The sequence below is a fragment of the Calidris pugnax genome, unplaced genomic scaffold (assembly GCF_001431845.1).
Source record: "Calidris pugnax isolate Ruff unplaced genomic scaffold, ASM143184v1 scaffold2, whole genome shotgun sequence".
Classification (NCBI taxonomy): domain Eukaryota; kingdom Metazoa; phylum Chordata; class Aves; order Charadriiformes; family Scolopacidae; genus Calidris; species Calidris pugnax.
The window spans coordinates 1,271,980-1,289,320 of record NW_015090766.1 but is presented as its reverse complement, the minus strand read 5'-3'; positions in this window follow the sequence as shown (position 1 = coordinate 1,289,320).

The following is a 17,341-nucleotide window of genomic DNA, read 5'->3' as shown; positions in this document are numbered from 1 at the left end:
GTGAGAAATTTTCTTCTTTCTTCCTTCCTTTTGGAGGTGCTTCCTGCCACAAAGATGTAGACATCTAAATCAGAGAGACTGGAGGTGAAGAACAATGAACAAAGGTGCTCTTCTAGGTGCTCTGGAAACAGCAAAGATCTGATACCTTCCACTGGTAAGAGATAATTCCATACCGATTTCTGGCTTTCTCACTCAGACTTTTTCTTTTTTTTTTCTTTTTTTAATTTAAAGAAGGTTTTGACTCTTTTGGTTGTTTAAGCTTTGAGTTTCATTTCAGTTTTGCAAATCCCACAGAATAAATGGTGGGTGGTTTCTCACTCAGTAAAAGCAATGAGAGCCTGCTAGCTAAATAAGGGTCATTCCCAGAAGGAAGAATGTTCCCTTGCAGAAAATTCTCCAGATTTTTTCACCTACAGGTGCCACCTTGCTGACTCAAAAGCAGCTAGAGGTATGCCTCCTGGCATCCTGTCTGCCATGCTGTTGGGGTGAAACTCATGACACATTTCCCTGCCAATGGTTTCATGGGGACTGCACAGAAGGGAACTCTGCTTGGCTCCATGCGGTGTGACCATGGTGCAGGAAACCTCTGTCTCCCTTCTCCATTCAGCTTAAAGTCCTGGTCCAGGAAAAGGAGAAGAATGTTCTTATGGGGATAGCAGAGCCCACCTTTTTCACTGTATTAGTGGCTGAACCTTGGACTGACCTTTTAAAACAGATGTGACCATTTCGTAGCCAGGGTTAATGATGCATCCTTAGCTCATGTAAGTGTTGTTAATGTGGATGGTCTAAAAAGTTGCATTATATTTATTGGTGCCGCCATATGCAAAGGAATGGAAAACATCTGCTCAGGAAAAATCTGGATACTGGGTTTGTTGCAGGATCCGTTAGGAACAGACTGGTCTAAGTTCTGGAGCCAAACCCATTCCTAATTTAATTTCATTCCTATCCCTTTGAATTATGGCACAGACAAGTTCATTCTGTAGTCTTTTTATGATGCTATTGTTAGTGGCAAGTTCAGAGACTAAACATTTTCCCAAAGATTTACAACACTTTCCAACTTTTTGGGAACAGTGTCTTACTACTGCATACATTAAAGCAACAGAGGGCCAAGCATCTTAGAATGCATGTTTAATAGAAACAAAGCCAACACTGTGATCATCTCTTTTTTTAATTCTCTGAAAATTGGTGGCAGACAAATAAAGTTAAAAAAAGTTAAAATAAAGTTGAAAAAGCTAAATTATGAGATACATTTTTCTCCATTTGGAAATATTTACTTTAACACATTGCAGCATGTCTGTGAGTAATAACATAAAGTGGAATACAACTTGCCTATCTACAAGGAAGGGATGACAATGACAGGGATGCAAGGACTAAGTCAGATAAATACTCTTCCAAAATTATTATAAAAATAAGGTTACTTCTTTGTAATAAATCCATGATCACATACTCCTTTGCTTTAGAATTAAAACTGGTCCTGGAAACATTTGTTTTGGCTTCTAGAGCAAAATGGTTCTCATTAACCTAAACAGCTGTAAGTCAAATCTGTTGAAATCAGTGGGAAGCTTTCTTGATATTAGTTGTGTACCACTTTTTTTTTTTTTCTGCTCTTCTTTTATTCTATTTTTGATGTACATGTAGAAATAGAAGGAGAAATGGGGGGAACTGTTAGGAGGTACAGTATGGCTACCATGTGTATTCAAATGGTGTACTTTCCTTTTGAAATATTAATTTCTTTTCAGATGCCTCATATAAAAATTAACATACCTTGGATTTTACATATAAACAGTAGCATACAGACATTTGTTTCTCTGAAATCATAGTATGTAGTCTCTAATAACAGGAGGTGGCAGCTGATCTCATTTCAAAACCCAACATTTTGGTTTTGTACACAGAAAAGTACATCTTGGCTTCTCACAGCAATTTAAAAATAGCTGATTCTCTGTTTATAGACAGGAAAACTGAAATATGGAAGGGTCAAAGGATTTGAGATTTATATCCAAAGCAAAACTGGAAATAAAACTTAAATTTCCTGACTGAGAACTCTGTTACCAAAACGTATAACTTTTCTTCTTCTGAATCCTGTTGTTTCTGAACCGACATGCAGAAACCATTGTCAGAGAAAACTGTGATACTGGTACAGTAGGGTAGATGATGAAGAAATAATCTCTGGAAAAAGTATTTATGAAATGAAAATAACTGGAATGTGTTTTGACTTCTAATGCAGGATTTGAGAAGGTAACTAAGTGGTTCTTTTTACTTATTTCTCATAAAGTAATTCCCCCCACCCCCCCAATAACTGCAGACCAATGGCAGCAACTTAAATATACAACATATAAGTATGTATTAGTGATATAAACGCAGAGAGGATCCCTTCTGGTAGGCTGTACTGCCTGCTCTGTGGTCTTTCTGATGGTTGGGCTTTGTGTTTGATTATTTCTGTTTCCTCAACTCTTATTTTTCATAAAGCACATGAATGGCTGTTCTGTTTTCTCAGCTGAGAAGCAGACTTGCTTGTCTCAGCTGCAAAACAGGCAACTGGGGGGTAGGAGATTTCTTGCAGGCTTGAGGAGGTCACTGCACTGAATGTGATTTCTTGTTGGCTGATCTCCTCCCCAGGCATGGGAACGTTTCTGGGCTGGCTGCAAAGGCAGCACGCCAAGGAGTGGCGGGGGTCTGGGCGCCGGGTCACTGGTGGGGAACAGTGGTCCTTCACAACCAGCCCGGTAGCACCAGCAGTCGCAAATAAGAAAGAGGCCTATTGGGGAGACACCTGCACCAAGAGGAAGTCCACCGGTTCAGAAGGGCTTTGTACAAAAGGCTAAGGTGGAATAGACAAAGGGAATCACTGAGCCTTTCCCAGGCACTGACTGGCAAGACACGAAACACATCCCAGCATCCTTGAGCCCTGCTCCCGCATCCTCAGCCATTGATCTGAGCATGCTCCTGTGCCTCTTGGGGTAGGTGAGGTGTTCCTGCCCCACGTTGCTTCTCCTACCGCAGGAGCAAAACACGAACTAAAAATAAAACATAAGGCAGCTGTGGCAGGCCACCAAGAGACAAGAAAATCACCCTTGGGACCTGGTCTTGCAACGAGACCACGAGGCACCCAGCAAACACAGGCGGATCCTCTGCATGGGTGCCCATTTGTTGTTCTTTGCACACAGCTACAGTAAGAGTGCAAAATTTGCCTTACTTTTTATTCAGTTTTGTTTTTTTTTGTTTTTTTTTTTTTGCTTAGAATACTGGAGGTTTTATGATTCATTTTCTTTACATACCCAAAAGAAATGAGTTAAGTATTAGACAGAAACATGTTTATTTCCCCTTTCATAAGTACATGTGCATCCCTGCTCTCTTGTGTTCTCTTTTCCTCCCTCCCTTTTGTGTTCACATCCTCCCAGACAGTTCTTGTGCTCACAGTTTTCTTTAACAGGACTTTTTTATTCTTTATAAAATTGAGACTTATAAAAGAAATAAATCTTGCTATTGTTCTCTTGGGGTGCAGCTGTGTTAAACTGTAATCATGGGAGTTGAAACAGGTTTCCTCTCACAATAACATTTATATTCGTTTCCTGACACTCTTTCCTAATAACATGAGTGTCTTCAGCTGACCAAGGGGAAAAAAAGCCCTCTGCTGAGCACTTTTGAAGGTAAAATAATACTTGCACAGCACAGAATAGTTACTGCTATATTACCATATTTTTAAAATTTTGTTGCACTGGATAAAGATCCTCTAGATCTCTAATTTCCAAGTTAATATTTCCGTTTTCCCCTGCTTCTCCTCTGTCTGAAGTTTCTCCTGCTACTGAGACATCTTTTTCTGTTGAGAATTAATTAAGCCAGGCCTTGCCATCTACTTTTCCTGCTTCTTTTTGTCTTTTTCCTTAAGGATGAACACAAGAGTGAATCGAAACTTCTGAGAAAGAGGCAAAATAGAGTTTGCAAAATCTTATGAGGATGGAAAAACAGGAGACTTCCAGCTCATTGAGGCACCTCCTCTGACTTCTGTGAGAAGAGTGAAATGGTTATCTTTGTATTTCAGCTTTTTGACCTGTTAAAGCTATCGTGGTAAAATGGTGTTACTTTCATCTACTCTCTATGTTCAGACTCTTAGATGAAATATTTGTCTAAATATTAGTCTGATTTCAATCAGTAATCTGTACATAAATGTGATACTGTCACTTTGGAGAACAGATGCCAGAGATTGATTAGTGGCTGAGAGCTGATCTCATCCCATTTTAACAAAAGGATGTCTTTTCCTCTTTTTTTTCCTTTTTCTTTTTATTTTTGACATGCCAGTGAATAAACGAGTACAGAGTATCCAAGATATTACAAATATTGTTGAAAACAGGAAGGAATGAGCTCTTTTCACTTTCTTTTTCATTCCAGAAGATGTTGCTATGGAAAGCAATATCTGTTTTAGATAACTGTGAAAAGCCTTACAGTAAACTCATTTTTTTTTGAGGTTAATATTTGTAACCAATAAACTATCTTTGTTTGTATATGAAAGAGACTTCCACGCCCTTCAGGAAAGCCTGCATAAATATATATAAACACAAAACAGTCCCATGTTGTGTTTGCATCTTCCATGTCTGCCCTGCAGCTGACACATTCCCCTGTATGCTTTAATGAAGACTAAAAGCACTGTGAGCCCTTGTTATTATAAACTTTCCTTTAACACAGGGGAGAGCCTGGATCCGGTTCTGAGTAAGAAAAAAAATAACATGAGAAGATGCTATTTATTTTTTTTTCCAGGGGAGCAGGGTCATGAAAATGATAATCTGCCGGATGCAATGCCTGGGTAAACTGCTTTTGTGGAAGGAGCTGCCAATAGGAAGAACATCTGTAAGGGGCTCTGTACTATCTCATCCTCACCGTGTCTCTGTTACTATACACTAAAGAGTACTTTTGGCAGAGTGCTGTCACAGACCATTGCTGAAGGTAATCCTTTGGGGCAGCACAACAGATCCAGCCAGAAAATATCAGACCCAGCTGGTAAGTACCTGCAGAAGTGGCTCAGAGATGCTCTTCTCTCCCCTTTTCTCATGTTCACAGTTCTGTGGGAAGTTAACTGTTTCCAGTGGTCAGCAGAGTTACTCACAGTAAGACAAAAACACAGACCTTGTAGATGCCCATAAGCAGCATGAATCCTTCCTTGTAATTTGACTAAATGAAAACCATCAGAAAGGAAAAGAAGAGAAGTAACTTCAAGTTTGAAGAGAAGAGCAGCCGTCCAATCTGGAGTCTCTACCCACTATTTATAACTGCTTTATTTCTTGCTCCGAGGCAGATATAAGTCTAGAAAAGGGTTTTTAGGAGCATGTTGGTCACACCTTCCTTGTTTAGCCTGAAAGGAGCACAGTTTAAAGTGGTATTCGAAGGACAGGGCAGCTAGAGAGAAAGCAAAGCCTGCAGCTGAGAAGGAAGAAGGCATTTTGGACTGGTGCTTTTAGAAATGGGAGGGGAAAATACCCCCATTGAAGTTGTAAGGGCCTATGTGGCTGTAAAGATGTTGAAAGAAAGCATAAGAAGCATGAAACTGGTGCAAGGAAGGAATTGGGGAGTGGAGAAAGGAAAATAGTTCTGGTTAGAGGAAGTGGCATTTTTTGGTGAATTTTGTTCCACTGACAAGCGAGTGGGAAGGCTCTTCCACTGATGTCTGTGGCAGCATTTGTCTACTGTAGAGCATCCACAAGCATAGCTATTTATCTAAGGATAGCATTAAATGGATTTCAGAACCTGACTTCAGAGGTCTTGGATGTCGCACTCCTTGCATGCCACACAATATTTACACTGCTCAGAAGCAGTCATCAGCAGTGTCTTGGAGGGCAATGACATGCTTGAGAAAAATGCCTGGCACTGGAGATCATATGGTCTGGCTTCAACTCTTTGTAAAGCTGTTTACTATGAGGTCTTGGGAAAGACTTTTAACATGCATTTAATGTGCATTTAAGGTGTGTCAGGTCCTTCAGCATGACTAATTGTTTTTAACATCTGTGAACTTCGGTGACATCTACAGAGGAAAAGCACTTGGGAAGCCTGATGCATAACCCTAGCCAGAGCCCTCCAGTCAGTCATCCACATGTCTCTGGCATGACTCACTCCTAACTTTCTCTTACTCCTACCAGCCTGAAGCTGTGAGCGTGGGCTTTGCCTGAGGCTGAATTGTTTTTGAAAGTTCGGGGAGAAAAAGTAAAGCTACACCATGTTGAAATGTGAGATGAGAGGAAGGAGGAAGAGTCCTAAACAAACAAAAATTAGCAAATGAGTCCCGAGGATTTTATGTGAACATCTGGTAGTGCCAAAGTCACATGAGGCCAAAGTCTGAATTTCTGATTCTAAGAAAGGACTTAATGAGTATAATAAGTGCCACTGATTGTCTCAGTGAAAGATGGCTGTGATTTAGCAAAAATGAACCATTGAATGCCATTCAGTAGTTCCAACCATAGCAAAGTTTTTAATCATGATTTGCCAACTTTCCAGAAGAAGTTCATATGCTTTGTTCATGTCTCCATGGCTAATTAGTCTCCTTAGTAAAAGATACATGAAGTTAAAACTGCTGCCCGTAGTTCCAAGAAGCTTCTTGCTGCTGTTTTAACTTTGGCCCTGACCTTACCAAAGCATAAGCACAAGGTTACTTTAATTACCCAAATAAAGGTAAGGAGGTGTTTATAGGTTTACAAGAAGGAGGCTTGAATCCTTAATTTTTTATTTGGCTACTTGTTCTATATTGATTGCTTAATTGTAGAGTGTGCTCTCTACCTATGATACAAAGAAAATGTCTATTTCTAGCACAAAGGTGACATAATTCTTTCTCCCTTTAAACTGACGTGAAGTCACAGAAAACCAGCTTTATCTGATTTGGACTGAAAAGAAAAATTTTTGTCTAAATGCCAAAACCTGCCCTTGGATGCAAGCACACACCTCTTGACTTCATTCGGAGACCAATGTCTGTACCTAAAAGTAGAATAAACCTCGCCTGGTTTGGGTTAGAATTCAGTGCTGCTGTGCCCTGAATGAAGAGATTATCACAGATTAAATCAGAGATGATCTCCTTCCCTAGCACTGATTAAAAAGGCTGAAAAGAAATCATCCTAAATTTATACGGAAGGCTTAGGGTTTTGAGCAGTACAATGAGCTTTGACTTAGTAAATCAAATTGAAGGAAGGTATTTCTTATGCTACTTACCAAATCTTTCATAGGAAATACTCTTCTGGTTAGAGAAAGTTGTCACATTAATACTTATACAAATGGCTTGTCTGAAAACTCTGTAAACTGTGACTCTGTGGTTTTGCCCTGTCTATGCACTTGTCCTGTGATGTGTCAATGCAAATTGCTCCACGTTAAGTTGAATCCATATAACTGGATCAATACCTGTCATGAGTTTTTTATGTTCATCCATCTTGTGCCAGGGCATTTTGCAAATAAAGAACAAAGAAGCCAAACCAAAATATTTAAAAGTTCCTCTCTTTGTGGTGCTTATGCTGAAAAAAGATGGGCTTACCAGAGAACTGTGCTGAGTACATTGCCAGTGTTTTTTCTGAAGTAAAAATGAAAACACTGCAGTGTTGTCTCCTTCTTGAAAGTTTTTCTTCCTTCTGAAGCTTCCCCATGACTGCAAAATACAGCTCCAGGGATATAAACTATTCACTGATCAGAGTTCAGTCTGCTTTATTTTTCTTTGCGTACTGGTGTACTGGTATGTATGTGTACTGGTGATACATTTCAAAGCCAAGAGAAAAGTTTTAGCTGCATAACAATGCACTTAAAAACACTTATGGAATATCTATGCTAGCAATGAGTAGCATGGTCTGGATAATCTGAACCTCTGATGATGTAAGAAAACAGCTTTTTATCCTCCTGTGGATTTATGTTGGTCTAACAAAAGGTAGAAGTTTCCTAAATATTTAACGCTTAGTTGAGGCTGATATGGTGCGTGAGTACTGCAATGACACTGTCTTGGAAGTAGTTTGGACAAAATTAGAGAGTTTTCTTAGTAAATTGTGTCCAAAGGCCACATAGTAGATCAGAATGCATCTTTCATGGGTAGAATCCTAGAACTGAGAACTTCACCTTGGCCAAAGTGTCTCTTCAGCTGTTTTGCCATCATTTAAAACAATTTTCTTTGTGCACTAAACCATTTTCACTGTTCGGCAGTACAAAGCATTCAGATTTCAGTCAGTGACAAAAAGGTGGACATACTTCCATTGTGAAATGTGGTAGCAGGAAAACTATTTTAGCCTTGACCTCTTTGTAAAAATCAATAAAAATTTGGCTTATATGAATGATACAAATTGACTGGATTTTGTATAACAGCATGTTCAGTGACTCTACATTGTGTGTATGAAATAGGTGACTAGGTTCAGAATAATTTTCAATTTAGGCCAAGTTGAAACATTCAAACCCACTAGAATTTTCACCTGTACAGCAAATGAAAAAGGGGTGTTCATTGTTCTCATGGTATCCCTTTTTAGGGTGGATTAGTCAGCAGGAAGACGTTAGAAGAAAAAAGTAAGTGGAGGTTACAGGGCTGGGTGGAGAGAATGAAATTGCTCAGTAATGTAGTTAATTTGGATGTGCACTGGAGAGAGATCGCAAAAGTTTGAGACATCTGTACTGTCCGGGTGTGCAAATGATGATGACACCAATCAATCTCTGTAGGGACATAGAAGGTTTCTAAGTCACTGAGCCAGGACCCTGTATCTCTCTCTCCTAAGCGTTTTGCAGGTCCTAAATTTTTACAGGGTGTGATTTTATGTTATCTATGTATGTGTTACTTATTCAGCAGATTATGATCAAGTTGTTAAATGGAAATAAAAAAAAACCCAAGCAAACAACAGAACAACATACAAACACTCTTTTTAAGTTAGTTTTCAGGGGTTCTGCTACCCTTAGCAAAAAGCCACTGCCCATCATAAGTTTACTGATGGTTGCAATAATGTTGTTAATGATACTGTTTGTGCACATTGGAGCCAAATAACCGGTATGGTAGCAGAGTGTAAACTGATTAAGTGACCAGCATTTACTATGACACTCTTTTGTTCTTTATAACTGTTTAGTGGTATACACACAGGCATACGCAGACACAGACATATACTTACATATTACTGGCAGTTGTGGGAAGTCCATGACAAGTTAATCCCAGAGTAGCCAAATAAGTGTAATCTTTAAGTTTATGCCAGTTTTTCTTCCCTCTATCCCAAATCAGCCAGTTAAAGATGTTTGTTTGCCAGGCTGATTGTTTTTGTTAAGGCAAAACCAAAGCCTCAGTCTTTTGGAAAAGCTTTGCCCTTTGTGAATAATTGAAAAAACACTATTTGAAATAGAAAGGAGAGAGTGCAGACAAAGCTATTGCTAAAAGCTACCCCTGAGCTGTGAGGCAAAGTCACCCCCAGATTACCTGCAGTCCAAATAGGCAAATGAGTGAAGGAAACAAGCTCAGAAAGAAAAAGTGACTTGTTCACTGCTGCTAGGAGTAGAGACCAGTCTTCCAACAGAAGAGCTGTCTTCCTGCTGACCTATGCCTGGCCAAAACCACCCTGATTTTCAGCCAGACTTAGACCTAACATGGATATCTCCAAGGCAACACACAATCTGTATGTTATACAGCAGTACAACATGCTATACGCATATTAGTAATGTATGTGTTTCCTTGCTCAGTGTTACAATAGGGATTCCCAAGCTTTTCTTCATTAGGCAGGTGCAGAACTCTCTGTCCTACTGCTGACCATTTCCATGCTGCTTCAGGAGCGCTTCAAACAGCATTAAGCAGATAAAACACTCTTCAATTTCTCATGTGATTACATGCAGAATTTGTATTGAAGTGCTTTGTTACTTGCTCCTGGATCCCAAATACTCCCGTGTTTATCAACCCTTGTGCTCTTGTTCTTTATTTTACATAGCTTCCACTTACCAGACAAGGGGAGGACTCTTTGTGCTCGGTGATGTATAAATATTGTATAAGCTTACCCAAGAAGTATATAAAACATTATAAAGTTTGCGTATATACTGACTACACACTGGCACAGGTTGCTCCGAGAGGTGGTAGAATCTCCATTCTTGGAGATCTTCAAAAGCTATCTGGACATGGTTGTGGGCAATCTGCCTAAGCAGGTGAGTTAGACTGGATGACCTCCAGAGGTCCCTTCCAATGTCAGCCATTCTGTGCTTCCATGAAACTTACAGAGAAAAAAAATTAGACCTGTCCATCCTAAGAAGCATACGATATATTGAGGCAAGGCAGAGAAGCAGACAAGGCAGAATAAGGGTGAACAAAGTGTAGTTAATTTCTCTGTATGTACAGAGAAAAGTAATGATTTACAGAAGATTGCTACATGAAGCTCAAGCAATTCCAATATGTGAACTTGGATTTCTTGAAACGTCATGACCACAATCAGCTTGATTCTGTTTTCCTGAGCTGGAGAATTTGTTTTCTATCAAAGCAGAAATTACATCATCCTACTTTAAATTTTGGTTTTCTACACAAATTCGTCCCTGCTTGTTAGACCAAGAAAACATTTGACCTCATAAGATGCTGAACTCCCTTACCAGCCACTGAAATTGAAACTGAACTCAGCAGTACTGCAAATATTAATGAATGGGAAAGGTTCCTCACTGGCTCTTTACAGAACCAGATCCAGTGGTTAAAAAAACCCCTACTATAACACTTTTTCATAGAAATAAGTAGCTATGTATAAAAGGGCACAATGGAGGTCTAGCCTTTACCAATAATTCTGTTTTCAATGACTTTGAGGTATTTATTTTTAATTTCTCCTGATGCAATTCTTTTAACTGAATTTGGACATGAATAAGTGATTTATGTGAGGTAGTAATTTCTTTTACAGGAGGGGCAGACTAACAAGGACAGCAATAGTAGCCCAAGAAATTAGAGCTAGAATCTGGAAACCATGAAATGCAGTGGTTGTGTAAACCTGATGAGAACAGATCCTTTAATCAGAAGTAGAGCATGAAAAATTCTGTTGGAAGCAGACACAGGGAAGCTATCTGTAAGTTCTTGCTTCTGAAAGATTTTTCCCTGAAGTAGATTTGAAAAGGAAAAGGAGGGAATAACAAGTGGTTCCATATGACTTTTTTTGGAAATCACTTTTTTTTCCAAGACCATCTCTGCTGAAATCAATTTCCCCTAATGGAGCTGCCCCAACTACTGTTCTATATTAAGGAGCCAGGTGTTCTGCTTCATCTGTTTTGAATAAATGGCAGTGTATTTCTGAAAGACAATTTTTCATTTCTACTTTGTCATATTTATTTGGTCTGTTCCTGTTTCAAATTGATAACTTGGTTAATCTAAAATTAAAAGGCCTACACAGTCAGCTCTTCTTGGCTTAAATTAGAATTTTAAAGTGATACTACCTTCCAAGACAAAGTTGATGTTTATAGCATTTACAATACAGTCATGAGCAAGAAACTGGCAGATTCTTCTTGGTCAGGATTTTTTTAAATTGTTTTACAATAGAAAGTGCAGTTTCTACAAAGCAGCATTGCATCAGGAAGCTTTCAGTTTGTCTGAGGTATGTCATGTTGGTGTTTCCCATAGGGTCAGACCAAGCACCTTTGTAATATTCTGGTTTGTTCAAACAACCCTAAACGTTTCTTTTCTATTAATTAAATCAGGATGGATTTCCCTGCTGTGGCAAGCTGCTACCCGGGAATCCCACTCTGTTCAGCTCTCATGATGAAGTGTTGTCCTACCCCTGGCTAAAAGCCCTCTGATGCCTTACCACAGGGACAGCGTGGGAGATGTTATCTGGCCCATGAGGGCCTTTGGGAACACCTAATAAACCACAACTCATGTAGTCAGTCACACAGCAGCTCTAGTCCCGTGAGCATCTGCATGAATGCCTGAGTGTGTAAGTGTCCAAATAAAAGCATCAGGAGTTAATCTATGTTTTTTATTTTGGCAGGGCTTCTACACATTTACCGTGACCTATACTTTGACACAGGCTTGCAGAATACACTGGAAACAGAGGGGTAGTGTATGAACTACTTGTGTCTCATTGCCTGATGCCAATTAGGTAATACTGTATGCTTGCTGAGACTATTGCTGTAGTAATTTCAGTGCTGCCTTCTTTAAGAAATGTTGGAGATAAGTTGCTTCCACTAAGGAAATTTTCTAGACTTAAAAAAAAATATGTTATTTTCCGTAAAATCAAATTTATTCTGACTAGCTTTACATTAAGTTGCAAATGTTAACGTTGTTCAGATGAGTAATTGAAATCCAGAAGCATTTGACTTCCATCATTGTGTGACATAAAATTCAGTCTTTCAATGAAATACAGTCATGGATTTCTGTCATGGCAAAAAAAGTAGGAAATCACTCTATGTGGGAAATTGCTTTATGTAAGAAAAAGACCTAGAAAATTACTCTATAAGGCTCCCTGTAGAGTAATGCAAATCTATAGGCTAGTACAGGATATTGGAAGTTTATTCAAGTTAGGTATCTTTGCTTGCTGAAAGAGTTGGAAGATGTCCATGGACTCTTCTGAACAACAGAAAAGAGGCATGTTGCCACACCTGTGTCTAAACACCAATGGTATTTTTCTGGTGGTTCATGCAAGGAACAACTATTGGCTGTAGTAGGCCTACGTCACAAGAAAAATAAGATGGAAAAACTTGTGGGTTGGGATAAGAACAGGGACATGGCTTACCAAATACAATCACAAGCAAAACAGACTTATTCTTGAGTTAGACGATCTAACCCAAACTATTCTATGATTCTGTGATTTCTTTATTCACCTTGACATAGACGCAGACAGACAGTTGGTAAAACCATGTGGTGTATTACATAAGTCATTTTCAGGTAGCATAAATGTTTTATTGATATTGTCTCATAGTAAATGAAAGTGCCTAGATTTTCTGAGATCATGTTGATGAGTGGCAGCATGCATCAAGAAGATTGGAGGTGGCTGGATTATATAGCTAAATCCTATTTAACACTTCTGAAAGATGTGAAAGCATCAACTTTCTTACTAAGGAAAACACTGGGTAGTGAGAAGTAATTTCTTCCTTTGGATTATTTTGTTGGTATCTCTGACCATTTTAGACTATGCCATTAATTTTGTCATGTTTACCACTCCCCTGATTTCCCACCCTTTTTTTTGTAAACACTTGTTGCAGTTATTGTTTGTCCTGTGCTGTAGGCTTAACTGCAGAATAAAGAAAGTACGTGAAAGGAAAGGGCAAGTGTGATTATTTCTAAAAAAATCTATTTAGTAATCCCTAATATTTATCAATCCACATCTGTTTGCACTCACATGCTGACTTAGAAGTTAGCTGCCATGAACTAGCTAGCACAAAGTAGAAATTCACTTTGTACCACCATTATACAAAGCTGAAGGTTATCACTTATTAAGAGAGAATGAATTCATGTCTACATGGGTGAAAGCCATCTCAGTACCCTAATCTACCTTCTGGAATCCTGTAATAGAAACACATAACAGACAACAGAGCCTTGGTGTCTCCATTACCAGAAGTCAAATAGTGACCATTTAGTGGGATCCTATTACATTACAGGAAAATATCACATGGTAACTTGAACCGCTACAGTCGTTAAAAAGAAATTCCTTGAAATATTAGTCCATTTTTATTGTTTATGTGTTGACTTAACTCAGATTAGAAGGTCAGACTGTTCAGATCACTTTTCCTTTCTGTCTTGGTGAAAGATGAATAGTTTAATTTTCTCACTAATATTTTCCGTTGCATGAACCAATGGAATAGCACCAGGCTGTCCAATCCTTCCCTTACTAGTGCCTCAACGTTATATTAATTTCCTGGTCATTTCCTGGCCACCATTTACTATGTCACTCTTGTCTTCTCAGTTTCTCAGGTATAGTACTCTCTAAATGCATGATAATAGAAACTTTTTGGCTAAATGGTGGATGCTAGTGGTTCTTTCCCATCCCCTAATTGCAGCAGTGATACCAGGAATGCTAGACTGCACTCAGAGACTGTCATTTCAGCTGTAAATACCCTCTGTGGGTCAGGTAGTTCAAAATCCACCGGGATAAAGAAAAACAGCTTGGATTGCAAAGGCATTGAAGTGAAAAATCTTTGTTTATTTGTGTCTATTGGAGGCATTTTTCTAATGTTCCTTTCAGCTGTGTACGATGCACATGTTGCAGAGAAACTGCACGTATTAATATCACAGAAGCAGGGCTTATACACAGCCATAAAGCACAGACATGGTTGCAGAGACTTAATTCCTGATATAAATAACATGCACTAGAGAGTTTGGCTAAAGACATGTTAATTTCTTAGCAATAACAATCCTCTTGAAGTTTATGGCCACTGCAGAAAATACAAGATGAAAAGCCTGCTGTATGTCTTGTCATTCCCCCGAATATAACAAAGCCTCTTCCTTTTTCCCTTCTTTAATCTTTCGTGTGCTGTATTTTTCTTCAGGGGTTGCTATGCTCTGTAGTCACATACCAGTTCTATGTGCATACTACTTCAACTGTGGACCAGTGTTTTGTGGGGCTACCCTTTTCTTTCAGTCATTTGGAGACCACACAGAGAGAACATTTGGGGATTTTTCCCCCCCTTCAAAGGCTTTTTGCCTGTGTGCAAAAGCACTGAATATTTCAAGGAATCTCTTTGGTATGCTTCTTAGATGGGAGAGGATGAGTTAAAAAAGAACAGCTGAAAACTGAAACAGATACAAAAACGTTTTTGCTCGCCCAGAAAAACATTCATGAGAAAGAAGAGGTTTATTTCCAGGCTGAAATGACGTTCACACCTTGTTTGCTTGAAACGTCTTTCTTTTTCAATGGCATACTTCGGTTGGTAAACAACCATTAAAATTCTGAGCAGATCTGCATAGCTTGCAGGAAAACCTCTCAAAACAGCTGCAGCCTCCTTTCAGCAGATGGGAATTAATAATAGCCTTTGTTCTACAGGCTCTTCTGTTTGCACCCTAAAAATGGGGTGAGAGCCGCTTTTCCCAGACCATTAGTGTCCACAGGAGCCTGACCCCACAGCGGTGTGAGCTGTGGGTTGAGGATGAGCAGGGGAGTGTGAGCCTGGCACCAACTTCTGCCTTTCCCTTCCCCCTTGATTGGGGTGGGGAGGACGATGAGCAGGGGAGCATGAGCCTGGCACTAACTTCTGCCTTTCCCTTCCCCCTTGATGGCCCCTGCAGATAACAGTGCTGAGTCCAGCTGGCAGGTGAGATATAGACCCGCTCTCACCCCGTACCTCCTTTCCTTTCATCTCTCCTTTCAGTGTGGGCAAACCCATGGGGGATGCTTTTGGTGCCTGCAATGTCTCCAGGAGATGTGCATTTGGGACTGAGGGTACAACCTGGTGCATGGCCAAAGTGCCACCCTGGGGTCGGGGACCTCCAGCAAAGGGTAACGACCAATCACCAGCACAGATGATAGCTCACCTCTGCTGGCTAAGATAAGCTGCTGAGTGGTGCCACCCTGTGTGCAGCTGGTGAGCCTTTCCTGAGCCCTGGGCATGGAGGCAACCCCCAGCCTGCGAGACCCAAACAGCCTCTGTGGGTGCCTACACTGATGAGGCCTATGGGACTGCACCAGGGGGTGACTCTAACGGGACCCCTCCTGACTCACCCAGAATGTATTGCTTTGACTTACCACAAGCAAGCCATTGAGGTCCTGGAGAGGGTCCAGAGAAGGGCAGCGAAGCTGGTGAGGGGTCTGGAGAGTAAGTCTTATGAGGAGAGGCTGAGGGAGCTGGGGTTGTTCAGTCTGGAGAAGAGGAGGCTGAGGGGAGACCTTATCGCTCCCTACAACTGCCTGAAAGGAGGCTGTAGAGAGGCGGGGGTCAGTCTCTTCTCCCAAGTCACAGGAGACAGGACAAGGGGAAATGGCCTCAAGTTGCGCCAGGGGAGGTTCAGGTTGGATGTCAGGAAAAATTTCTTCATGGAAAGTGTTATCAAGCATTGGAATGGGCTGCCCAGGGAAGTGGTTGAGGCACCATCCCTGGAGATATTCAAAAGACGATTGACACAGTGGTGCTCTGGGATATGGTTTAGTGTTGACTGGTGGTGTGTGGGTGTGGTGGTGTGGGTTTTTTTGGTTTTTTTTTTTTACAGTTGGACTAGATGATCTTAAGGGTCCCTTCCAATATAGGCAATTCTGTGATTCTGTGACTGCAACAGGTCCAAATTTCAGCTAAAACTGTCCAGAGCAGTCCCTTTACCCTCTGCTTTATATTTTTGCACTGGAGCCTTTGCCTCTAAGAGTGGGAGAATCGCCAGGAACGTCCTTTGCTTCCCAGAGCTGCTCTTTATGAGGCCTGGAGGCTGCTGGCGGGCCATCTGCTCTGACCTTGGCCACTGCCTGGGTCATCCAGAGCCGCCCCCATCCCCGCTGCCTGCATCCTGCTGAGAATCCCTGCGCCCTTTGGGGCTTTTGTCCTTACGCTCCCTGCAGACAGAGACCCAACAGCCGGAAAACCCACCGGCCCCTTTGCGATGCCTCAAGACGGCATTGCTCCCCCCGGGACGGCACGGCAATGAAGAGAGGAGTGAAGCATGCGAGACGCGGAGACAAAATGTTCTTGGCCGCGGGCGCTCATCTGCGGCCAATGCTCCTCCAGGAGATGAGACCCAGCCAAAATCGGCAGGAGATGAGTGCAGGCCGCAAAGCCTTCCCCCTCCGCAGGCCGCCCTCCCGCCCGCCCTGAAGGGGAGCACGAACAGGCAGGGCTCGGCGCTGGCAGGGCCGAGGGGCGGCCTGGGTGGGGGGGGGAGGCGTTCCGCAGCGGCTCCCGCATCGCCCGCAAACCCGCAGCGCTGCGCGGAGGCCGGTCGCCTCCCCCCGCTCCCCGTTAGAGGGTGCTCTCCCGCCGCCTTTCGGCGGGCCCCGGGGGCGCCCCGGGAGCCTCCCGCCAGGTCCCGCTCCACCGCCCCGCCCCGGCCCGGCGCCGCCGCTGCCCGCCGGCCGCATCCTCGCTGTCAGCGGGGTGAGCGAGGTGCCCCCCCCGCCCCCTTAACGACTTCTGAGGTGCGCTAAATGCTGCTAATTTGCCTCAATTTCTGCCTAGGAACCCGAAAGAGGTGCATAAATACTGTGATCCAGGCGACGCTGCGCTCCCCCCTTTCTCCTGGTTTGAAATACAGAACGAACAGAACTTCTGTCGCTGACTAAAAGCAGCTACAGAACGTGGTGAATGATGAGTGTTCCTTAGCGTAAACTGCTGAGTTCTGCTGGATTTCTTTCATCTTGCCATTGGGTTAAAGAAGGGGAGCACCAGTACAGGTTGGGGGCTGACCTGCTGGAGAGCACCTCTGAGGAAAAAGACCTGGGAGTCCTGGTGGACAACAGGATGACCATGAGCCAGCAATGTGCCCTTGTGGCCAAGA